At 36.3% G+C, this 27,454-nt stretch overlaps 1 long non-coding RNA gene across 13 annotated transcripts in view; it reads right to left on the reverse strand.

Annotated features, from left to right (window-relative positions):
- LOC134484383 (uncharacterized) overlaps nucleotides 1-27,454 on the reverse strand; it is a 49,909-nt gene that overhangs the window by 11,488 nt on the left and 10,967 nt on the right. For 6 of the 13 annotated variants that reach the window (XR_010061821.1, XR_010061817.1, XR_010061814.1 and 3 more), the window contains exons 2-3: nucleotides 14,386-14,450; nucleotides 9,749-9,808 (exon numbers count right to left, since the gene is read on the reverse strand). This is a non-coding gene — a long non-coding RNA (uncharacterized LOC134484383). Of the gene's footprint in view, nucleotides 1-8,235; nucleotides 8,367-8,910; nucleotides 8,996-9,748; nucleotides 9,809-14,385; nucleotides 14,451-14,740; nucleotides 15,146-24,140; nucleotides 24,654-27,454 lie in introns of those variants that run through there. The other 7 variants (XR_010061815.1, XR_010061810.1, XR_010061818.1 and 4 more) reach the window with 7 other exon arrangements.

Raw genomic sequence — 27,454 nt, forward strand, 5'->3', positions numbered from 1 at the left:
TTATCATAGAGTTATTAAACAGTACTTTAATGTAGAAGATATACACAGGAAGGATTCAAAGAAATAGAGTGATGTGGAAAAAATAAATGGAAAATTATCATCAACATTCATTGGTGGAAATTCTCAAAGAGTAAAATATATAAACTATATTCCTCAGTATAATGTATGTAGAAAATGTTTTATTATATAGGGATATTTCATAAAGCGACCTTATGATTTCAGTTGGTTAAAACAGATCTGCCAATTCTGTGAGTTTAATGAGTGCATTATGTAATTTGATCTTAATGATTTTAAAGTGGCTATTTTCAAAAATAGTAAGCATTATTTCCATGTACATGTTCAAAAACGTGCTTCTATAAATAATATTAGAAAAACTAAAACACTATATATCAAGAAACTAAATTAAATTAGGCTACATATCTAAACAAAATATTCAAAAGTGAAGAAACTCAAGTGACTAAGAATCGAAAGTGAAATATTTATCATACTTATACAATACAGAAATGCAAAACAAAATTATTCTGAGAATTTTTTCCTCCCTTTCAGAAATTTTAGTTTTATAACACATGAGTCAACTTATGTTTGCTGTGTTATGGAGAGAGGGGAACATTACTATTCTCCTGGTTGGAATGCAAACTTCTACAGCACCTTTGGAAATCAGTATGATGTTTCTTCAGGAATCCGGAAATGGATGCGCCTAAAGATATAACTCGAGGAAAATATATCCAAATTTTGATTCATCCTAGTATAGAGACCCTTGAATAATTAGAAATATTCAAGTTGTTCCTTTACAAATGAATGCATAAAGAAAATGTGGTTCTTTTACAGATTGAAAAAGGAAAGCATGTAATTTTCAGGACAATGAATGGATCTTGTGAAAGTCATCATAGATGAGATAATCCATATCAAAAAAGAAAAATGGGAGACATTTTCACTTTAATCTGAATATTAATTCTCCACACTATTTCGGTTTGATTAGTTTAGTGTAAATTCAAGGGATGCGGTCCAGACTGTCCTCACTTTGGGACGTACAAATGAACTTATGGATTGCAGAGGAACACTGTCAAGAACAGGAATGTCAAACGTGAAGAAAGAGGGAAGAGGATGACAATGGAGGGAATATAGAGATGTACAGTTAAGTTGGGAAACATTTGAGGCATGGAAAGGAATCCCAATGCAACAGAAATAAAAAATATTTTTTTTGTAGTGGTAACTAAAGATTTATAGCTATAAGGACAGGAGATAAAACATTGATTGGGTGTATCTATGTGATTTTCAATAGTAAGAAACTCACGAAAATTATGGATTTCAACTCTCAACAAACCTATAGTACAGAAAATGAAATATATAGTCCTTAAGGAGACAGATGTGAATATCTCTGTTGTAAACATAAATGTGTTATATTATACACATTATATGTATAAAATAATATATTTATTTGTTTACATTTCAAATGTCATTTCCCAAACTGGTTTTTCTTTCTTAAATTCCCTAAGCTATTCCGATCCTCATTTTTCTAATATGGTGCTCCCCACTTCGACTTTTGCCCTCTAACATCCCCCTTCTCTTTGATATGACATCTCCACAGGACCAATTGCTTCCCTTCCCAGATATGGCAGTTGAGGCAGTTGTCTTCCCCATATGCTCTGGTATCTATGTAGCAGAAGTCTTGGACTGGCCAAAGCATATACTAGAAGGTGGAAAATTTCCTGAACCTCTGAAGGGTAAGCTTAATTGATACTGTTGTTCTTCATATTGGGTTCCAAATCCCTCCAGATCCTTAAGTCATTCCCCTATCTCTTCCTTTGTGGCTGTCAGGTGCTGTCAAATGCTTAGGTGTTTCTGCATCTGTCACGGTCAGGTGATGGCAGAGCCCCACGGAGGACAGACGTATTAGGCTCTTATCTGCGAGCACATCTTGACCTCAGGAATAGTCTGAGGATTTGGAGTCTCTGGAGGAAATTGTTATTCTGGTCGGGTGGTCTCTGGATTGCCTTTCCTTCAGTCTCTGCTCCATTTTTGTATTTACATTTTTTAGATTGGAGATTTATAGGTAAAAAAAATGTGAGCTGTGTGGGCAGCACCACCCCTTCACTGGGGGGCATGTCTAGCTACAGGAGGAAGTCTCTAGTTGTTCTATCTATTTTCCTGCTCGGTATTTAAACTACCACCATCACAGTAAGTTTCTGGGATACACTTGCATCTCTGGCATCTGGGATTTTCCTGGGGATACCCAAGTTCACCACCCACCACTGACGCTTATTGTTATTTACTCCACGTTTCCTCTGAATTTCTCTCCTGTCTCTTTTAATTGGTGCAACTCCCACCACTTTATCCATCATTTTCCACATCTAGCTAGATTCTTCCACTCCACTGCATTCCATGACTATTTTGTTCTCCCTTCTAAGTGGGTTCCAAGTATCCGCCATTTGGCCTTCTCACATGTTACCCTTCATGTTATAAAAGATTTGTATAGTGGGTATTCTGTTAGCAGGGCTAACATCTACTAGTCACTAAGTCCATCCCATGTTATGTCCTTTTCGATTTCTGTTACTTCACTATTTTCATGTTCCATCATTTGTCTACAGAGTTCTTGGTGTCCTCATATTTAATACCTAAGTAATGTTCCATTGTTTACATATAGCACACTTTCTGTATTTATTCCTGAGTGGAGATGAGGTATATCATGGTTCTTTCCAGCATTCGACTGTTATAAGTAAGACTGCTGTGAATATCTTCAACCACATGTCCACGTTATGTATGGATCAAGTTTGAGTATATGTGTTGAAGTGAGTGGTAAAGCTGGTTTTCAAGTAAAGCTGTTTGCAATTTTCTCTGGACCTCCACACTGATGATATCCAAAGTGGCTATCAGCTACTAATCCCGCAAGCAGTGGAGGAGTATTCCACTTTCCCTACATCCTAGCCCACTCTGCTACTGCATTAGTTTTTTTGTCTTAGCCAATCTGATTGTTTTAAGGAAGACTCTTATGTTCATTTTGATTTGCCTTTATGTGAACTAAGGATGTTAAACATTTCTCGATATGTTTTTCACCTATTGAGATACCTCAGTTGAGAATTCTTGGTTAGCTCTCTAATCCAGTTTAAAAGTTGGGTTCTTTGTTGTATGGGAGTTTACCTTTCTGAGTTCTTATATTTTTAATTTTGGCACTCTCTCAAATGTAGGGTTCGTAAAACTCTTTTCCAAATGTGTAGGTTGTTGTTTTCCTATTGGTAGTGTACTTGGCTTTAAAGAAAGTTTTCAGAATGATGGGATTTTGTAAATTGACTGGTGATCTTAGAGCCTTTGGTGTACTGTTCTGAAAATTTTCTCCTGTGCAAATGTGTTCTAGGCAATTTCTGACACTGCCCCTTCTATTGGCTTCTGCATATGTGATTGTGTGTGGATTTCCTTGATGTGATTTGACTTGAACTTTGAAGAAGGAGATAGAAATTGTTCAATGGGCACACAGCTATATACAGAACAACAGTTAGGGTAACATCATATCTTAGAACGATTTGGTTTATGTATAACCTACTTAGTCATAAAGGAAATGCAAATCAAAACAACCCTGTGATTCTATCTCACATCAGTCAGAATGGCTAAGATCAAAGACTCAGGTGACAGCAGAGGCTGGAAAGGATGTGGAGAAAGAGGAACACTCCTCCATTGTTGTTGGGATTGCAAACTGGTACAACCTCCCTGAAAATCAGACCTGAGTTTCCTCAAAAATTGGTCATTGCACTTGCTGAAGACCCAACTATACCTCCCCTGGACATATACCCAAAAGATGCTCCAACATACAACAAAGACAAATGTTAAACTATGTTCATAGCAGCCTTATTCATAATATCCAGAAGCTGGAATTAACCCAGATGTGCTACACGAGAAGAATGGATACAGAAAATGGCCTATATTTACACAATGGACTAGTACTCATTTATCAAAAATAATGAGTTCATGAAATTCATAGGCAAATGGATGCACCTAGAAAATATCATCCAGAGGGTGGTTACTCAATTACAGAAAAACAAAGTATGCACTCATTTTTAATTGGATATCAGTGCAAATGCTCAAGTTAACTATGATACAAGGCACAGACCACATGAAACTCAAGAAGGAGGACCAAAATGCAGATGATTTACTCCTTCCTTGAAAGAGTAAATAAAATATCCATAAGAGGGGTAGGGAGATATTGTTCTTTGGAGACTGAAGGAATGACCATTCAGAGTCTGCTGGACATGTGACACACACACACACACACACACACACACACACACACACACACACACATATGCACCAAAACTATTTTGGATAAAATAAGGCTTTCAGAGTTTATCATTTGAAGGAGGTACACAATATTTACACAGGGAACTAGGAGAATTCAGCTGAAGGACCTTTTTGTTTTCTGGCTGTACTGAGAGCTGAAAACCAGTTGGTAAGAGTGCCTACACACTTGAAGGCAGAGATAAGACCATCTTTTCTGCTCCAAGTTACCTGTTGTTTGGACTCAAGGACACAATGAGAAGATCGAGTGTTAGAATAAGAAGTATAAAAGAGAGTGAAGAATCCCAACTTATAGGGCCAGTAAATATCTTCAAAAAAATTTGAAGAAATCTTCCCCAACCTAAAGACAGAGATGCCGAAAAACATGCCAGAAGCCAAAAGAGCTCTAAGTAGATCTTACCAGAAAAGAAATTCCTCACATCGCATGATAGTCAAAACACTAAATGCACAAAATAAAGAAAGAAGTTTAAAGGCAATAAGGGAAAAAGGTCAAGTAACATATAAAGTCAGACCTATGAGAATTACACAATGTTTCTCACCAGATACTATGAAAGTCAGAAGATCCTGCAATGATATACTCTAGACCATAAAAGAACACAAAAGCCATTCCAGTCTACTATTGCCAGGAAAATTCTCAATTAACACATATGGAATAACGAAGATATTCCATGACAGAACGAAATTTATACAGTATCTTTCTACAAATCCAGCCCTACGAAAGATAATAGGTAGAAAACTCTAACACAAGGAGGGAGACTACACACTATAAAAAGCAACAAACTAATCTTGCTATGAAACCAAGAGAAAAGAGACACACAAACATGATTTTACCTCTAACAACAAAGATGACAGAAGCAACAATCACTATTCCTTAATATATTTTAACAACAATGGAGTGAATTCCCCAATAGAAAGACGTAGACTAAATGAATGGATACATAAAGAGTACCCAGCATTTTGTTGCATGTAAAAAGCACAACTTAGAGACAAAGACAGACACTACCTGAGAGTATTAGGCTAGAAAACAAATTTTGAAGTAAATGGTCTGATAGACGGAAGCTGGATTTGCCATTCTACTATGGAATATAATCGATTATCAACCAAAAGTTTTCCAAACAGGTGAGGAAGGAAATTTCATATTTATCAAAAGATTATCACAGCAATAGGAACTCTCACTCCTAAATATTTTTGCTCCAAATACATGGGCAACTGCATTCCTAAAGGATACCTTACTAAAGCTCAAAGCACCCAATGTTCCTCACATAATAAGAGTGGGAGATTTCAACACCACGTTCTCTTCAATGGACAGATCATGGAAATAGAAATTAAACAAAGATCTAGACAAACTAACAGAAGTTGTGAACAAAATGGACATTACAGATATTTATAGAATATTTCATCCTAAAACAAAATAATATGCCTTCTTCCCAGCATCTCATAGTATTTTTTCCAAAACTAATCATATAACAAGTCACAAAACAGGCCTCAACAGATCTAAGAAAACTGAAATATGTCCATTTATCCAATCAAACCGTGACAAACAAAGGCTGATCTTCAATATCCACAAAACATCAGCGAGCCCACACATACCTGTAAGTTGAACAGTGCTCCACTCAAAGATAACTTGTCAAGCAAGAAATAAAGAAAGATTAAAGACTTTTTAGAATTTAATAAAAGTGTTGGCACAACATACATATGCTGTACTCAACAATAAAAGAACCTCTGGGAGAATCACCATTCCTTACCTCAAGCAGTATTACAGGGCAATAGTGATTAAAAAGCAAAGGACAACGACAAAAAAGTTGTATTTGTACAGATCTAGGAATGTTGATAAGTGGAATAGAATTGAAGACCCCAAGACAAACACACACACATCAATGGTCACTTGATATTTGACAAAGAGGCCAAAACCATCCAATGAAAAAAAAAATTAGGATTTTCAACAAGTGGAGGGCAGCATGTAGAAGTATGCAAATCGATTCATTTTTATTGGTCTAATCAAACCTTAAGTCTGAGTGGATCAAAAACCTCTACATCAAACCCAATAAACTGAAACTATAAGTAGAGAAGAATCTTGATCACATGGGCACTGGGAAAAATTTCCTGAACTAAACACCACTGGTTTGTTCTATAAGATCAAGAATCAGAAATGAGACTTCATAAAACTGCAAAGATTCTGTAAGTCAAAGGACACTGTTATTAGGAGAAAACAGCAAACAAATGATTGGGAAAAGATCTTTATCAATCCTACACCTGATACAGATCTAATATCCAAAATATACAAATAACTCAAGAAGTTAGACACCAGAGAGCCAAATAATCCTATGAAAAATGGGGTGCAGAGCTAAACAGAGAATTCTCAACTAAGGAATAACAAATAGCTGAGAAGTGTGTCAAGAAATGTTCAACATCCTTAGTCATCAAGGAAATAAAAATAAAAATAGTCCCGAGGTTCCACCTCACGGCAGTCAGAATGGCTAAGATCAAAAACTCAGGTGAAAACAGATGTTGGTGAGGTTATGGAGAAAGAGGAACACTGCTCCATTATTGGAGGGATTGCAAACCTGTATGATAACTCTGGAAATCATTCTGAAGTTTCCTGAGAAAATTGGATAATGCCCTAACTGAGGACCCAGCTGTACCTGTACTCTGCATACACACAAAAGATGGTGCAACATACAACAAAGACACATGCTCCACTATGCTCACAGCAGTATTATTTATAATAGCCAGGAACTGGAAAGAATCAAGATTCTCTTCAACTGATGAATGGATACATAAAATGTGATACATCTGTACAATGTTCTACTACTCCACATTAAAATCAATGAATTCATGAAACTCATAAGAAAATGGATTGACCTAGAAAGCGTCACCCTTAGTGAGGTAACCCAATCACAGAAAAGGACACATAGTATGCACTCTCTGATAAGTGCATTTTAGCCCAAAAGTTCGAATTCGGCAAGATATAATCCACAGACCACATGATGTTCAAGAAGAATGATCAAATTATGCAAGCTTCACTCCTTCTTAAACGGCGGAACAAAAAACATTCACGGGAGTTTATGTGGAGGCAAAGGTAGAAGTAGAGACTGAAGGAATTCATGCCCCACCTGTGGGTCATGTACATATATACAGTCACCAAAAGTATATAAGATTATTGACGCTAAGAAGTGCATGCTGACTGGAACTGGATATAGATGTCCCTGAGAGACACAGCCAGAGCAGGTCAAATTCATAGTTGAATGCTAGCAGCAAAACATTAATCTGAAAATGGAACACCAGTTGCAGGAATTAGAGAAGCGGTTGAAAGACCTCAAGGGGCTTGCAACCTCATAGGACAACAATGCCCAACAACGAAAGGCCCCAGGGAGAAAAGCATCACTCAAAGTATATACATGGATTGACTCATGGCTGTAGATGTATATGTAGCACAAGATGGCCTTTTTGGGCAACAAGGGGAGGAAAAGCTCTTAATCCTTCCAAATGTGGACTCTTAATATAAGGAAGGTGAGAAAGATTAGACGGGTGGATGATGTGGATGGGAACACCATTATCGAAGAAGGAGTGAGATCAGATAGATGACGTATGAACAGGAAACCAGGAAATGGTATATTTGAAACTTAAATTAAAAAATCATATAAATGAAAAGAGGATCCTCAGATTCCTTTGAATAGGTGGAGGAATATCTAATTTCCCTGTGTGCAGAAGAGGAATTTTTGCTGTCCCTCCAGGAAAAGGTGATAGATTTTTGATGTTTTAAAGTATAAGGGTGAAATAGGATCTCCCCTGGACTGTATGGAATGTGCATAGCTTCTCTTCCTCTTATGTCTGGAGTACTATTGAGCAGAAGTTGAAGGTTGATTGATACCTTGGAAATTATAGAACATTCCAGCCACACACTACTTCAGCAACTCCAAACTGAAAATCACAGTAAAGAATACACACCTGAATATCCATGGTAGGCAGTCAACAGTCTTAGAAGTCTTGTACGAGGCTCTAATGCAGTAGTCTTAGGTTCAGTATCTTATTCAAATATATGTCCATCTACACATTCCTCTGCATGTGAAAGGACACCTCTGTGTAAGGGAACACAATGAAGATAGTAGTCTGATTTGTGCTGGCTTTTAGACTCTTGTTTGAGAACTCAGTCCAGATTTCTCTGAGATCTCTTCGTCAGAACAGTGTTTCTCAGGACAATAAACTTAGAAATTTTAGAGAGGAAATGGATTTGGCATATGGGGAATGTGTCGTAATTCCTTGGCCTTCTGGAGTCCTCCTAATTGTATAAGTCTAAATCTTACTCAGTAAGATGGTGGAGGTAGGGAACTTGCACAGAAGTAGGACTGTTGTGTCAGTCATCAAAAAGGTAATATACCAGACTTCATGGGAAAAAGTTGTTATTGCACCGTGGCCATCACCGGGATTTCTGAGAAAATGTGCAAAGGAGATATTGTATACCGGTTTGTTAGAAGTTTAAAATCTCTGGCTACTTCAAAAATTATAAGAAAAAACATTTTATTCTGGAGAAAATGTTAGTACCTCGTGGAGCAGAGGAAGATCCAGTATTGCTTGATCAGCTTCCTATTCTTTATCAGTATTTAGAATGTCAATATATTTTCATGGCATTTGAAAGTCCAGGTAGCAATTCTTCCATCAGTCCTATAGGTTGCATTTCATTCCAGCAGTTGTCTTTGGGCTTTGAAGACTTTTTTCAGACAAGAAAAGATCAACACCCCTTTCTTCCACGGAGGAATGTCTCAGAATACATGTAGCAGAAATAAGTTTGTATGTAATCCTAAAGAGTTGGGATATAGCAGGCTCACAAAATCAAGAGAAGAAGTGCTAATGATGGCCACAAGAGAGTGCAGGCATGAGTACGCCTTGGGCAAAAGAAGATATTTCAGGCCAATGTGGGCCTTTGGTGAAAGTGTTCTTGCCCACTATACAGAGAAAAAAGGTGAAATACTTGTGAGTAGATGTGGAGTGTTGATGCTCCCATAGGGAAAGGAGAGACACTGAAGTTCTTCTATGAAATGGTGACATTACAGACCCCATGGACAGAAGATGTGAATTTGAGAACAACTGGAGCAAAAGGTATCATTCTGATGTCCCTCCTAGAGGAAGTTTTGAATGTGAGACTCAGTTAAGTGTTAATTTTGTGACATCTTTCATCAAAAGTAGCATGGTTCAGAATCATTCTTTGTCAAATAGGTTAGCTGCTGAGGACCTTTTTGAGTGGAAGTGGAGTTTGAGACCTGGGTGCCAGAGATGACTTCAGGAATTGTAAGTCTTATAAGACAGATATCGGACACTCTTATATACAGAATGTACATTTGATATATACTGGACATAAATCAATGATCTAAAGTAATGACGTTTAAGAGTAGAATATTAAAGAAACGTAGAATCTGCTTAAAGTGACAAAACTATTTAAGGATAATGGAGTGTTCAGGCCTACCTTGAGCAGGCAAGCTAGGGCTACTTCACATATCGTATCTTCAGTTACACCATGGGAGGCCTGTCAGGGATCCAAGCATTAGTATTATTCAGCAGTCATGATTTTCAGTCTCTAAATCCTCTTGAAGCTAATCATCGACGACGGTTATAAGCATGAAGGATGGTATATAGGACAAATAATGAAAGTTTCACGATTTACTAACATAGATCATAATTAAGTGAAGTGCCTTTGGTCACATCTGTATTTTCTTAGTGGCCATAATTAGATGGACATGATCTAAAACTCCCTATTAGAGGGTGTCATTTGATCTAAACATCCCTATTAGAAGGTTGAGTATGCTCTAAGAACTCTTTAATCTTGGTCCTCTTGGGCAAAAAAAAAAAAAATTCTGAGATCTCAATAGTAAACTATAGTCATTCTTATAACTGATCTTGGACAGAAGGGGATGGTGTAAGGTATTATTTGTCAAAGAATAAAAACCTGAAGGCTACCAATCAAAGTGAAGTGCTGATTTCCCTTCATCTAAAGTGGATGGTGTTGAGATGGCTTGGAAATAGGTGCAGTTTGAGTAACCTGTGTTCATAACTGCAACTTATGGGGTCATACTGAACTGTTTTGCTAAACAAGAAAGTGCCTGGCCATTTTTAACCAATTACCAAGATCCAGTCACCTAACTGTGAAGAATGAAAAATTCTAGCTCACCTTTGGTGGTGGGAAAACATATGGTATTGCATAATTTTCTTTCAATTATTCTTTCCAGCTTCCATTAGTCAGCATGCTCTTCTATCAGGGTGATTGTCTGAACTGTGATGCTCCATTGATACACACACACACACACACACACACACACACACACACACACATATGTGTGTGTGTGTATGTGTATCTGTACATGTACGTATATGCATATGTATATGTATATGTATATATAAGATGTATACATGTATATATATATCATATATGTATGTATATGTGATGTATATATGTATACCTATGATGTATATATATAATGTATATATACATATATACATATATGTGATGTATATATGTATATATGATGTATATATTTATAAGTGTACATGTGTACACATCCATAAATGAGAGATGGAAAAATTGCATTTCTGAGAACCTTCTGTAGTAAGGTTGCATATATTTTAATTTTAGCTATCTGTACTCTGCCCTCTGATCTACACCAAGAATCTTATGATGTCCCACTGGGAAATTGGAATTATGATTGCCTGGCAATCTTGGTCAAGTTTGGCAATTAAGAAAAATGAAGTTAAATCAGGTATAAGATGTCCTTGTAATTAAGTGATGCTCTTGGGGCATCCAGAGCTAGAGGCTACAACTGAAACTCCTCACAAATATAGATGGAATCAATGAGACTTGTCCATAGGAGCCAAACCTGAGATTTCTCTGTGAGCATCAATCCATACCAATACTCCCTTGGCCAGGAACTGGATGTCTATAGTTTTTGTGGATGAAGATCCCATTTTGTACTACATTGAACTGCATGTTATTGAATCTGATTCTGGCTTCTACAGAGGTATGCCATGAGACCATGGGGCCTCTTTCGTCAGAAGTGAAGTGAATTGAGCCCACTTTCAAATAATCAAAGTTTGGGGGTCTTTCCTTTATATGAGTACTTGAGAGGACATAAGGCAACCAGGGAATGTGTAGAGTAGGCTCAGTTGTAGGAGGGAGGTCAGACATTCTGTTCAATGACTTAGGTAATTGATGGAAAAAGGAAGATCTTGACGCCTTTAAGAAAGAGAAAACTTTGAGTTCTGATTGTGCAAAGGTATGTGTTAGAAAACCCTTGGAGTTGGGGTTGGTAATATGAAACATCCTGTGACACATGGATGTCATTGTAACCTGATTTGGTAAAGGATTTTCCCCAACAATGCCGTTCAATTTCTATACTTCTTTAGTTGGTAGGAATTTTACATCTTGTATTTAATATGGGGAAGTGCAGGTAACATCCCAGGCCTTTTTTAAACAGCCTGCATGACTGTCTCTGGATCTTTTGCTCATTCAGTTTGTCTTAATATGTCCATATATTGGCAGCAACAAAGGGTGCTCTTGATTTCTAGTGATTGGATTGATTCCATCAATCAATGATTCTATATATAGGAACTGGGACCTCAAACCCGAGTGGAAGAACATATTTCTCTACCCACCATGGTAAAAGGTAAAAGCCTTGAATTTCTATTATTTAGAGTATATCCATGTGAGGTAATTCAAATTCGTGAGGGACTGCTTTAGAATACAAGGTATGGCATACTATTTTTTGGAAAAGCATGTCTCATGTCACCTTGTGAATAAAGGAATGTGTGAATTTCCTTTGGTCAAAGGAAGTGTACTCCATCAAGAGGTGAGAAAGATCCAAGGCCACACTGATGGGGAAGGAGTCACATCATCATTCAGGGTGGTTCTCATGGCCTCGTCAAAGAGGAATGAGTCTAGGACGTATATCAGAACAGTAGAGTTCTGAGAAGAGATTCACAGAATGGGAAGTTCTGAGAAGATCTTTAGCAAAAGTGAAGTCCTGAATGTATTGGTTCAGAATGTGGAGGTCCCTAGTCATATTTTGAAGAAAAGAAGTATCCACTTCACCCATGGTCAGCAGGGGAAGGTTATCGGCTACACTGGGTCTTGGAGAAATGTTCTGCCTCTATCTCAGTAACTTCTAAGTATGTTCTCTATATGTATACCCTATATATCTTTTAGTCCAGGCAATGGTCACAACAACAGTATAAGTGGTTCAGGAAGCGGTGATGTTTCTTCATGGATGTGTTCAGCTACACACATATGTGAATAAAATATAGGAATGGTGTATATTTTGATGACCTACTTTAAGGCACATAGTATAAGAGTCAATTTAGCTTTGTGTCTTCTGAACTAGGATTTAGAAGCAGAGGAATATAAGATACCATTGTTTGCATATGTGTTGTATGAAGACCTTGAATAAAGAGGTTAGTTTTAAGCAAACTTTCTTAATAGCTGTGTTCTGTGGCATAGGACGAAGGGCAGCTCTAGTGATTCTTTAGTTCCACAGGTACTCCAAAATTCCCATAGTACACAGGGAGGAGGTCTGAGACAATTGATGTGCACTGGGAATAATTTTTAGAGCCCTTTCAATAGAATTTGATTTCCCAAGCCCCCATTCGCAGAAGCTGAGGGTCTAAAATCTACTGGGTGGATTGAAGTAGAAAATTGACCCACAATCCTACTGGAAAGACAGGGAATGTTAGATGATCATTCATGTAGGATGCGTGGTATAACACTCCCTTGGTCTGGAAGCTCTTTAAGGAGAAAAGACAACACCACTTGATGGGAATAGGAATATAAAAGGGCCATGTAAGTCTTCAAGCAGGTTTTAAGCCTCTTTACCATAAAGGATCTAGGGCAATGCTGTACTTTGGCGAGTACTGACATGCTCTACAATATAAGAAGAAGGAGTAAGTTAACACTGGGTAAAGTGAACCCCATGTAAGAGAGGAAAACTCTAAAGCACTATTGAAAATGAAGAGAAATTTCTTCAGGCATAGTGTATATAGGTGCCATACACACTTCTGTCAACAGAAAAGGTCCCTGGTACCTTATACCAGGATAAAGTTTCCAGCAGTAATCATAAGTTTCAAATTCTCATTCAGAGTTTTATATATTCATAATTTCTGTTAATGCAAGAGAAAAGACAGGAACATATTTCTTCTGCCAAAGGCTTTGGATAATTGTTTCTGGCTAGGTTAATCCTTCTGGTTCGTTCAGCTGTTAAGATCTAAGCAGAAATGTTGAAATTATTACATTTCTATTGATTTGCCTGATTGCAGTTTGCAAGGGTTATATACTCTGATTCCAAACTTCGACTCTGGGACTTCAAACCGGAGTAGAGTCGAGTCCCTGGATTATAGAAGGAGTCACTTTTGAAAATATGTCTGATCAGTTAGGTATACAACTACTTTGTTGGAAATTCAAGGGCCCAATATTCAGAGAGAACATTTAGGAGGACTGGAAAGAGTGAAAAGGTCACAGAATCCTTCAGGCAAAGGTTTACCTGGGGTACTGGAAGAAGAGAGTCAAGTGCAACTGTTTTCACAGTCCAGAATAACCATGTGTCTGGGGACTATGAGGCGTGCTTGCCAGAAATTAGGGAATTTGCTCTTACATATTGGGTGGTAATCTCTGGATTTATCTTTTCCTCAAGCTGTTAAGCAGCAGGATAATCATGGACAACAAAGATGAAACTGCTCCATTTTATGTTACAAACCTTAAAGGCAGAACGTAGGTTAGGGCTCAGATTTGCACTGACATGTCTGAGGACATCATGTCCATGTGGTCTGCCATTCCTTAAAACATTTATGTATGCCTGGCCACCCAGGTCAGAAGGAAACATTAAGACCTCTTAGAAGAATAGAACTGAGATTCTCTGGATAGAGGTGGATTCTCGGAAGAAACCATTGTCAGGGGATATTAATTTAAAGTTTCCTTAAGAAAAAATAAACATCTGTATGAGAATTCATTTCATTTGCTTCTCTGTATGTTCTTTATCAGAAGAATTTGTATTAAGCCACGTTCAACTTTAAGGGTATGTCTAGATTTTCTTATTCAAAGAAAGGGGAATATATTCATCTTACTTTGAAGAATATGCTTGTCAGGGGCTCTTCATTGCATCCCAAGTGAACCTCCAGTTTACCTTGAACTGACAGAGAAACCAGGGAAAAATTAGGAAACATATCTGTGGCACAGTCCATAATATCAAGAAATAGTGTGGGTTTCCTCACCCTAAATTAATATCTAAACTTCCTTTGGACAAACTAGAATGATATGAAGTAACCTTTCTTTCAGGGATAACATATGACACCTCCTTAATCAAAGAAAGAATAGATGAGTACCCCCGAGTAAAGAAGAGTTGCTGATGTCCCTGTGACAGGAAATTGTTTTGAGTATTCAAATTCCCCTAGTATTTGAGAAAAAAATTAAATTGCTTACAATAGCTCAAGAGGTCCTACATTGCTTCATCTTCTAATGGTACTTCACAGTCTAGCATATACACATCTTTAGCTGAATCTGCAAGAGACTGAATATAGATTCCATGATTCAAGAAAAGTTGGGGGTGTCCTAAGCCTGATTGCCTCCTAAAAACTATATTCAACCAAAAAGAAATGAGCACCAGACTGATGACTTCACAACATATCATGTGACCTTACACAAGGAAGTAGCATGAGATTCCAGGATTTGCTCCCTCCTTTTGGATTTCAGTGAACCTTCAACAGAGGGATCAATGCTCCATGGTCTGAGGTAAAATATTCCATGGGCCCCAAGCAAAAGGGATGGTTCTGAGAGACCATTTGGTCAAATGAGTAACTCTAAGTCCTAATCATCCTGAGCAGAAAAAAATACCAATGTTTTTGAAAGGAGAAAGTTCTTAAACCAGTTTGAAAGTAAGGGACTATTCCTGATTACCTTCTATAGAAGACTATGGTCCCAGCACTCCAGGGCTCCATATTTTCAGAGAACTCAAGAAAATTCTTATCTCCAAGGCCTCCACTACAGACTTGACAGCAATCTGAGATTTATTCTGAAATCTTGTGTCAAAGTCACTCGATCTAAACCCTATTTAAACTTACTATAAGCCGCACAGGTATGGGTGTGAGGGATATTGGCCTTTCTGGTGAGAATCTTAGATAAGTGGCCTTGGATCCAGGCTGGAATTTTTATTCATTGGCCAAGGGACCTCAATCCATTGTTCTTGGAGATTTTTTGGTGGTCAGAGTTGTATTGGCTATGCAATAAGGTTTGAGGAACAAGTTCTGGTCAGCCACAAACAAAGTGAGAATCTTCTATGGATTCTTGTTCACAAGGATTCAGTTTCAGGTACACTACAGCAGAGACTGAATGTTTGAGACACTCCTCAGTCACAAGGTCAATTCTAGATTTTGGTCCATCAGATGGCCATGTCTCTGACCCCTCCATTGCAGACAGAGGAAGAATAAAGTGTTTTTATTCCAGGGCAGTTGACTTCTAGTGTTTGTCGTTTTATAGGTATTTGAGTCCTTTGATGTTTAATGATATCGGACAAATGATTGGTTTTGTCTATTATTTTTCTTGTTAAATGTCGAATTATGTTTCTGTGGCTACCTACTTTATCTCTTTTTTGTGTTTTTTAAAAGTAGATTGTGTTCTTTCTTTTTCTGGGTGTAGTTTCCTGCCTTGTACTGGAATTTTCCATCTATCATCTTTTGTAGGACTGGATTTGTGGAAAGATATTGTGTAAATTTGCTCATGACATGGCATATCTTGGAATCTCCATCTATGGTAGTTGAGAGGTTTTACAGTAGCCTGGGCTGACATTTTTTTTCATTTAGGATCTGTGTGATATATGCCCAGGATTGCTAGCTTTCACAGTCTATTTTAAGAAGTGTGGAATACTGATTGGTCTCCCTTTTTATGTTACTCGACCTTTTTCCCTTACTGCGTTTAACATTTTTTCTTTGTTTTGTGCACTTTATATTTTAACTATTATGTGATGGAAGAAATTTCTTTTCTGCTCCAATTTTTTTGGAATTCTTTTTGCTTTTTGTACGTGCAAGGTTGTCTCTTTCTTTAGGTTAGGGAAGATTTCTAGTATAATTTTGTAGAAGATATTTACTGACCCTTCAAAGTGGGAGTTTCATTCTCTTCTATACCTATTATCCTTAGGTTTTATCTTCTCATTTTGTCTATGATTTCCTGGATGATTTGGGTTAGGAGTTTTTTGTTTTGTATTTTTGGACAATTGTGTAACTGTTTTCTATGGTATCTTCTGCCCCTGAGATTCTTTTCTATATTTTATATTCTGTTGGTTGATGCTTGCGTTTATGACTCCTAATATCTTTCCCAGGTTTTCTATATTCAGAGTGTTCATCTTTGTGTGGTTTGCTGTTGTTATTGTTGTTTTTGTTGTTGTTGTTGTTGTTGTTGTTGTTGTTGTTGTTGTTTTCTGTTTCCATTTTTACTTCCTGATGGATTTTTCAATTCCTCCAGCAGCTTGTTATGTTGTAATGTAATTCGTTAAGGGATTTTTGGGTTTCCTCTATGAGGTCTTCTATCTCTTTACATCTGTTGTCTTGTATTTCTTTGATGGAGTTATTTATGTCCTTCTTAAAATCCTTTAACCTCATCATGTTCAGTGATTTGAACTACAAACTTTTCTATCTCTTTTCTGGTGTGTCAGGGGTATACTGGGCTAGCTTTGGTGGGAGAACTGGTTTCTGATGATGTCTAGTAACATCAGTTTATGTTCCTTAGGGAATTATACTTGCCCCTCACCATCTGGAGTTAGCTGGTTTTGCTGTCTCTGAAAGTGGCATGAATTCTCTCTTAGCCTGTGTGTCAACAGTAATGGGACCGTTGTTCTCTCTTGAATTATCTTGTGTGCCAAAAACTGTGGATAAATTTCAGCTATATGGAATAGATAGAAACAAAAGTATGCTGTAACAGACTGCACCTCTTTTCGTGGGTTCTGAGCACTCCAGGAAGTTACCTCTGAGAAGAAAAAGTCTTTCCTGTGATCTTGAGTGTGTCAGCACTCCTGGAAGTCCATCTATTTCCTCATTGGATCTGGGGACAGAGAGCTGAGGTACAGGTTCAGCTCTGGGAACACAGCTCTGGGTCCTCTTGGTTTTTAAACTTTCACTGGAACAGCTCACAAAAGAAATTTTACTCCCTGATAAGTAAGTGCCTAGGAATCATCATCTCTCTGTCTCTTCAGAGATGGGACCACAAACATATGGCAGCTGGCATTTTCACATGGATGCTGTGAATTAAACTTAGGAATCTCATTCTTTCATGTCAAATATATTCCCATCTGAGATAATTGTTCAGTGAACAAAGTATTGTTTTGAATATGACAGAGACTATCTGTGACAAATTAAAATGTTTAGGCAATGTCAACTAGGTCATTGAATTGAAGAACTCACATAATTACTACATGATGGTCTAACCAATGCACGGGATGCATATTCATTAAAATGAAGAATAGTATAAAGTTTATTTATGCAACTTACTGAATCATGTAATAAATAATAAGTCTCCACTAATGTACCATGTCCATAATAGTGTATAGATTAGGAATGAATAGAAAGTATTATGAACTTTCTTCTATAAAGATTGCATTATAGTACAAGAAAAAAGAAAAAAATGAATGCATAAATCAGTGTGTTGGAGTTGATAGTATGCAAGTAGTTGAAGAATCTATTTTAGAAATAAGGTCATGGAGATTGTCATGAGGAAGTGACATTTAAGTTAAATTAGATGAAAAATAATTGATCTATATTTTGGGCAAAATTACAGTAAATATAAGGATGATAAGAGGATAAAGACCTTGACATATCCAAAAAAGTAAATATGAGAGTAGTTTGCATTGATTAAGAGATAGAAGTACGGTCCAAATAAAGCTGAATCTCAGGCAATGTCTCATATGGGAATATAGAAACAATGTTAGACATATAATTTTTATTTACTGAAAATGTCTTAGAAATCATTGAATAGTTTTAAATAAGTTTGTTTAACTCACAATGTATATAGTAAGGGACTGTGGTTACTTATGAATTATGATATGATACAGAGAATGATTTTAAGGATGTTTTTGAAGTCTATCTGGAAGTAGTGTCAATGATAATGAAAAAGAGTCATATCAGAGAGCTATGATGGAAATTGTTGTGTTTGGTAGTAGAATGAGGGTGGGTTGAGTAGGAAGAAAAGAAACCCAATGACTTTTTTTGAGAAAATGAAAAGATGTTGGTGTTATTTACTCTGATGTGGAATGTTTCATGATAAGTGGATTTAGGAGAATTATAAAGGAATTTATTTTAGACCCTTGAAGATGCTTGAAAGAACCTCTAACTCACTAGACATTCCTACTTACTGTTCATGGTTTGTTGATTTAAACCATTACTCAGACCATTATTAGCTGTTATATAAAAAAAAAAAACTTACATTACTATCTGTATTTTTTCAAGGTGTATCTGGGAGTACTTATTTAATTAAGAGCAAACCTATGATTATACTACATGCTTATTTAGTATATTCAGACAAATTATTTGCCCATTTACTTACTACAAACATTTTGTATTGCAATTAGAATTTAATCCAAGTTTATTGGTGCTGACACACTGTTTGATTAGAATATAATAGCTCATGAATGTGAATTTCACAGAAAGAAATCATTTGCTAAGATTTTGTAAACTTACAAACCCTAGAAGAGTAAAAACGTAATAAATTCTATCTCTTCTACTTTTAATCTTTAGTATTTTAGTGTGTTATGATATACATGCAAAAATTCCTAACCCAGATGATTTTAACTATAATATCCAGTACTATTAAACATATCAATAGTATTTTACAAATATGAATAATCTATGCTTTCAGAAAATTTTCATCAAAGGAGCAAGAAATTCTTCATAACTTCAACACAACATGGCCTTTGGGAACAGAATAAAACACAAATAAGGAAAGGCGGAAAATGATTGACACATGCACTGTTCTTGGTTTGAAATTTAACAATCATGCTAGTTATAGGATACAGCTTTGAAATTCGAGTCAATGAGAGGATGAAAAATACTGAGGAAGAGTAGGTAAATTGAATTCTTGCTACATGAACAAAAACACTGGATCTGAAGGTAAGGTACATTTTATATAATGACCCTCGTCTTCTGACACTATTTATTCAATGCTTTGGTATTTGTTCGTATATTATGTTCCAAAAACATATCAATGATTCTGGTTATTCTTAATTAATGAACATGCATTTCAGCTGATTTAATATTCCACATTATCTTAATATTCTTCTGTATTTTTCAGTATGAAAATATAGATAATTATTTTGATTAGAGTAAAATTTTATTTTTTTATCTTATGAGAGAAGAAATTATTAATCAAGAATGGATATTTGATATTTTCTAAAAGATGTTAATAGAGGTTGAAACCGTATATCTAAGATCAACCATTTATACCTTTTCCAAATGAAACTCATTGAAATGTCAGTACACATGTAGTACATAAATGGAATGATACATAGGAATAAAAACATCCCCTATGTATCCAGAATCATCTATTATCACCATGATGAAAGCCAATATTAGGAAGAGAAGATGGTACAGCCACTTTGCAGGAAAATCAGCTTCATTCAAAATGAAGATTGAGCTGGGAAGTGATTTGACTAAGTGTAGTTAAGAATAATGTAAATGCCCAAAAATTGCAATCTCACTAAGTGGTATTTCCTCGTTTCAGGAGGTATGTTGTTAGGGGTAGGCTTTGAGGTTTCAAAAGACTGAAGCTATTTCAATCTAGTTTTCTCCACCTTCTGCTTATGGTCTGAGATGTAATCTTTCAGCAACCTCTGCCTGTTTATCTTTACTCTGATATCATCCATCACTGACTCTGATATTCTGGATTATAAGCCCAAATAAAGTATTTCTTTTTTAAAGGAAAGAATAATATAAATGAGTTTAATGTTATGAGAAGCAGACCTTGTTTACCTGATATGGTTGCCTTTTCCTTTCTTAGCTTGGGCCATCAAACTTCTGCTATGTTGAATGAGAAATCTCCATATTCTCTACTCTCACATATTGCAGTTTGTCACTTGGCCCTCAGGACCCCCTTATACCTGGGGCTGTATTTTTGTTCTTGGAAGTTAGAAAGTTTGGACTTCCTGACTTTGGAGGCAGGGTTAAAAGTAAATGGGAAGTGAGTGATATACATACCACAACTCTTCTATTTTAGTATGTAAATGGGGGTTATTAGAGGATGGGATTACTGAGGTGAGCAGAAAGGAAAGGTGCTGCTTTATTTGAAATGTTTTCTTACCTCATTCTGTGCCCTTGTAAAGGACCAGTCTTATCTCTCAGGCCTGGACATGTTCCTGTCACTCCTCACCTGCCTATCTCTTGCAGCTCTTAATTCTAGTTCCTACTTCTCACTCTAGGTTTCATCTTGACCAGATTTAGTTCATTTTTCAGTGCTCCTGCTCTGAAACGTACACAAGTTCTTTTTCTTTTGTTTTATTTTCAAACTTTCAATGTTTATATTCGTTTTTGTTTTACCTCTTTTATGGAAGCCTTAGAGGAGAATCATTCATGGATGTCTCTTTTGATTGGAATGAGAAAATAATGAAAAAAATCTTTTTTTTTAAATTACAGGACATTTTCATGTCTAAGTTTTTCTCTTACATACACCTGCCATGCTAGTTTATCTCCCTGTCTTGTCCTTAGTCCTTTCCTCCCCTTGCTACTTGGATACTGCCTCTTAGGACTTACTGCAGAACCATAAATGCTGGCATACACAAGGGAGGTGTTGATTCTTCATCACTTTTCTAACTTTTTTTCTCCCTTCTCTCTTGATCTGTTTGAATAAATTTGGATCTCTGTACTCAATAGTATATTGCTATAGTGCTTGGGCCATGAAAATATCTGTTATTGTTGCCTTGTCATAGTTTTACAGCTCAGGTTTGGCCTAGTTACACTTTGGGATCTAAGTCCAAGAAGTTTGAGGACTTTAATAAAAACTTGTCAGGAGCTAAAAATACTTTTAAATGATTTCTTAATACATGACGCCTAGAAAACCCTTTCATAAATCATGGATAAAGCAATCTGAGATTCTTGTTTCTGTAAAGTACTTAAAAATATGAAAGGGAGAAAGGCCATGGCTTGCTCACTCTTGTCATTAGATAGGGCGCTCAGATATGAGTTTTCCTGCGATTTCTGGTTAGAACATAAAGATGTCTTTGGTAGTTTGCATTACCAGATTGCTTATATTAATTCCCCCTTTTGCTATTGTTTTGGTTTTCTGTCTTCATTGTTTCCAATAGGACCATAGCTCCCCACTCTGTGTAGATAAAAGGTGGGTCCAGTACAGCTGTTATTGTTCTGGCACACAAACTACTTTTTGGGAACAAATGTTCACCATTGTATAGTTGACAGTGGTTTGAAATTCTTTCCTTGTCCTCAGTTTCTTGTAACAACATATTCTTTACATCTTCTTTAATTAATTGTATTGACCTCCCTGTAATCGTATTATGTATCTGTGTGTATGGAAGAAAGATTTTCTTTAAATATTTTGTGGTTTGTGGGTTTATTCTTCCATAAAGTATTTCCCAACACCACATGACCTCAGGCCATTACTAGGAATTACTGTATGCTGGGAACATTGGGGGAGGATAGTGTGAAATTAATCACTGTCCTTTGTTTCAGAGATTTTTATTTTTTAATAAGTAACCAATACTATACAAATAGCTAACTAACTCTTGTGTTCCCCTTCCTGTATGGCTGCTGGTGTAAATAAAATGCATTTTTTCATTGATAAACAATAATAAAATCTCATAAAGGCACAAACATACTTAAAGACAGAAAATATTCACAAAGGAAAATCCATTTAAAATGGAGATAAAATATAAACAAAATGAGATCAAAAGACCCATTCAGAAACATGATATTAAAAATGTCATTGTCAAGTTACAAATTTTTAAGATGAGATAATAATAATATATACTTAAGAAGAGATGAAAACCATTAAATGCACTGTGTGCCCAAAATGTTCACTCAAAATATAGTATATACCAAAGAATGGAATGGAGCTCTCATTCTTGCTACTATAGAGGCAAAATGGAAGAATTACTATTAGGCTAAACCCAACCTAGATTTCATAGTGCCAAACTATCAAGAAAGCTAGTGTTTCAAAAATACCACATTAAGCAAATATCGATAATAAAAACAAATATAAAAATAAGAAAGTATTGAAGACCAGCACTAGTCCATGATAATCTGATAGGGTGCATGGGATTATTTCAATATTCTGGTATCTATATGGACCTGTTTAGTGACACAGTATATGGTAAGTTTGGAGAAGTTACTTTTAGGTGCAAAGAAAAAAGGTATATTCTCTAGTTTTAGGATGAAATGTTATTTAAATATCTGCTAAATCCATTTGGATGATTATTTCTGTTATTTTTAATGTATCAGTTTAGTTTCAGTTGCCACAAACGGTCAATTGATGAACTTGGGTATTGAAATCTCCTACTATTATCGTGTTGGCGCCAATATATTCTTTGAGGCTTAGTGATTTTCTTTTGGTGAATTTAGGTGCCCTAGCATTTGAAACATAGTTGTTCATAATTGATAGTTCATCTTAGTATTATTTTTTCTTTGACAATTATTTTGTCCTTCCTTATCATTTTTGATATCTTTGGTTGAAAGTCAATTTTATTCAATGTAAGAAAGGCTATTTCCGTTTTATTTCTTGGGACCATTTGCTTGGAATTTCTCTCCAGCCTTTTACCTTGAGATAGTGACTGTCTATATAATTAAGGTATATTTCCTGTATGCAGCAAAATGTTCGGTCCACTTTATTTATTCAATCCCTTAGTTTATATATTCTTATTGGAGAATTAAGTCCATTGATGATAAGAGATATTAAATAAAATTTATTGTTCTTTCCTGCTATTTTTATTGTTAGAAATGGAATTACTTTTGTGTGGCTATCATCTTTTGGGTTTGTTGAAAGATTAATTCCCAAATTTTTCCTAGGGTGTAGTTCCTTTCTTGTGTTGGAAGTGTCCATCTACTATCCCATGTAGGGCTAGATTTGTTGAAAGATGTTTTGTAAATTTGGCTTTGTCATGGAGTATCTTGGTTTCTGCATTCATGGTAAGTGAAAATTTTACCAGATATCCAAGCCTGGAGATCCAGAAATAAATGCAAACACCTACGGTCACTTTATCTTTGACAAATGTTCTAAAACCATTTAATGGAAAAAAGACAGAATTTTCAAAAAATGGTGATGGTTCAACGTGAGGTCAGCATATAGAAAAATCAATTATTTAAACAAACTCACAGGGTGGGGGAACAAATGATCACATTGTTAGATGGTGACAAAAAATGAAAACAATCAATACCTCTTCATGTTAAAAGATTTGGTACATATTATAAATTCAAGGTCCATACATAAACTTAGTAAAAACAATATTACAAAAAGAGTACCCAACATCAACATAAATGGAGAGAACCTTGAAGCAATTCAACAAATATCTGGGAATAGAAAAGGTTGCCCAATCTCCACTTACTTCTTTAATATAGCACTAGAAATCTTATTCACAGAAATTAGACAACCAAAGGAGATCAAAGGGAATTCAAGAAGTGAAAATATCATGATTTGTATATGATATGATAGTATATTTTAGTGACCCCAAAAATTCAACCAGAGAACTCCTTCAGCCAATAAACAACTTCTGTAAAATGGCTGGATATAAAATTAACTCAAACAAATCATTACGCTTCCTCTACTTCATGGATAAACAGGTTGAGAAGAATTTAGGGATATGACAATTTTCACATTAGTCACAAATAATAAAAAATACCTCAGTGTGACTCTAACCAAGCAAGTAAAAGGTCTTTATGACAAGAACTTCAACTCTGTGAAGAAAAAAAAATGAAGAAAATCTCAGATGGAAAGATTTTCCATGCTTATGGATTGGTAGAGTTAATATTGCAAAAATGGCAAACTTGGCAAAAGCAATCAACATATTCAAGGCAATCGCTATCACAATTCCAACTCACTGCTTCATAGAGTTAGAAAGAGCAATTTGAAAATTCATTTGAAATAACAAAAACCCCATGACAGAGAAAACTCTCCTCAACAAGAAAAGAACTTCTTTACTTTTTCTTTTTTTTTCTGCTTGTAAAGTTTATTCACCACAAGGGCACCCCTAAAGGAAGAAGCAGGAGCTGATATCTGATCTGTGTTCTTCTTGAAAGCCTTGCATCGTAACACAGCATAAGGATATCAAAAGGATGGGAAGGTTTGCTTTTCATTTGTGGAACATTCCGTACATGTAATACAATGTGCTCTGATCAAGTGCACCCACAATCCCTCCTGCTCCTCCTAGACCTGCCCGCATCTCATCTCCCTTCCAAATTTCTGTAGTCTTTCGCTTAATTTTTTTTTGCATATTTCTAACACTGGATCCTTTCATTTCTTTTTTTTAATTAACTTGAGTATTTCTTATTTACATTTTGAGTATTATTCCCTTTCCCGGTTTCCAGGCCAACATACCCCAACCCCTCCACCTCCCCTTCTTTATGGGTATTCCCCTCCCCATCCTCCCCCCATTGCCGCCCTCCCCCCAACAAACATGTTCACTAGGGGTTCAGTCTTAGCAGGACCAAAGACTTCCCCTTAAATGAGTGATCTTACTAGCATGTTCAATGCTACTATGAGGTCAGAGTTCAGGGTCAGTCCATGCATAGTCTTTAGGTACTGGGTTAGTCACTGGAAGCTCTGGTTGCTTGATATTGTTGTTCATATGGGGTCTAGAGCCCCTGCAAGTTCTTCCAGTTATTTCTCTGATTCCTTCAACGGGTTTCCTGTTCTCAGTTCAGTGCTTTGCTGCTGGCATTTGCCTGAGTATTTGCCATATTCTGGCTGTGTCTCTCAGCAGATATCTACAACTGACTCCTGTCTGCCTGATCTTCTTTGCTTCATTCATCTTGTCTAATTGGGTGGCTGTATATGTATGGGACACACGTAGGGTAGGCTCTGAATGGATGTTCCTTCTGTCTCTGTTTTAATCTTAGCCTCTCTATTCCGTGCCAAGGGTATTCTTGTTCCCCTTTTAAAGAAGGAGTGAAGCATTCACATTTTGATCATCCATCTTGAATTTCATGTGTTCTAGGCATTTAGGGTAATTCAAGCATTTGGGTTAATAGCAACATATTAATGAGTGCATACCATATGTGTTTTTCTGGGATTGGGTTACATCACTCAGGTTGATATTTTCCAGTTCCATCAATTTGCCTATGAATTTCATAAAGGCATTGTTTTTGATAGCTGAGTAACATTCCATTGTGTAGATGTACCACATTTTATGTATCCATTCCTCTGTTGAAGGGCATCTGGGTTCTTTCCAGCTTCTGGCTATTATAAATAAGGCTGCTATAAACATACTGGAGCATGTGTCTTTTTTATATGCTGGGGCATCTTTTGGGTATATGCCTAAGAGAGGTATAGCTGGATCCTCAGGCAGTTCAATGTCCAATTTTCTGAGGAACCTCCAAACTGATTTCGAGAATGGTTGTACATTCCCACCAACAATGGAGGAGTGATCCTCTTTCTCCACATCCTCGCCAGCATTTGCTGTCACCTGAGTTTTTGGTCTTAGCCATTCTCACTGGTGTGAAGTGAAATCTCAGGGTTGTTTTGATTGGCATTTCCCTTATGACTAAAGATGTTGAACATTTCTTTAGGTGTTTCTCAGCCATTTGGCATTCCTCAGCTGTGAATTCTTTGTTTAGCTCTGAACCTCACTTTTAATAGGGTTATTTGTCTCCCTGCGGTCTAACTTCTTGAGTTATTAGTACATTTTGGATATAAGGCCTCTATCTGTTGCATGATTGGTAAAGATCTTTTCCTTCTTTGGGAATCACTATCCCTTACCTCAAACTGTATAACAGAAAAATAATGATAAAAATTTAATGGTTATGGTACAGAGACAGATACCCACATCAATGGAATAGAATTGAAGACCCAGAAATGAAGGCACATCCCAGGCACTTGATATTTGACAAAGGAGCCAAAACCATCCAATGGAATAAACATAGCATTTTCAACAAATAATGCTGGTTTGACTGGAAATTAGCATGCAGAAGAAGGGAAATCAATCAATTCTTATCACCGCATACAAAGCTCAAGTCAAAGTGGATCAAGGATCTCCACATAAAATCATATAACCTAACACTAATAGAAGAAAAAATGTGAAAGAATCTTGGACACTTGGGCACTGGGGAAATTTCCTGAATATAAAACCAATGGCTTATGCTTTAAGATCAAGATTTGACAAATGGAACTTCATAAAATTGTAAAGCTTTTGTAAGGAAAAAGGCACTGTCATTAGGAAAAAGGAGCAACCAATCGATTAAGAAAAGATCTTTACCAATCCTACATATGATAGAGGGCTAAATTCAATCTAAACAAAAACTCAAGGAATTATGTTACAGGGAATCAAATAGTCCTTTCAAAATGGTGTATAGAGCTAAACAATGAATTCTTAACTAAGGTATATCAACATCCTTACCCATCGGGTAAATGTAAACCAAAAAAAAAAAAAAAAAAAAAAAAAAAAAAAACCTGAGGTTCCACAGCACACCAATCAGAATGGCTAAGATAAAAACAAATTCAGATGACAAATGATAATTAAAAGGAGGTAGAGAAAGAGGAACACTCCTCCAATGTTGGTGGGATTGCAAGCTGGTATAACCACTCTGGAAATCAGTCTGGAATTTTCTAACACAATTGGTAATACATGAGGATCCTGCAATACCACTTCTTGGTTATTTACCCAAAAGATGCTCCAACATGTAACAAGGACACATGATGCTATATGTGTATAGCAACAATATATATATATAATTATATGTGCATATATACATATATATTGTATTATAAACACACACACAAACATATTCATAAGAAAGAATCCACAGGTCATATGAAGCCCAAGCATAAAGAAGACCAAAATGTGGATGCTACATTGTTTCTAAGAAAAAGGAACTAAATATTCATGGGAGGAAATACAATGATAAAGAGTCAAGCAGGGACTGAAGAAGGGTTAACCAGAGACTGCCCCACGTGGGGATCCATCCACTATGCCGCCACCCAATCCAGACTTTATTGCTG

The sequence above is a fragment of the Rattus norvegicus genome, chromosome Y (assembly GCF_036323735.1).
Source record: "Rattus norvegicus strain BN/NHsdMcwi chromosome Y, GRCr8, whole genome shotgun sequence".
NCBI classification, from domain to species: Eukaryota; Metazoa; Chordata; class Mammalia; order Rodentia; family Muridae; genus Rattus; species Rattus norvegicus.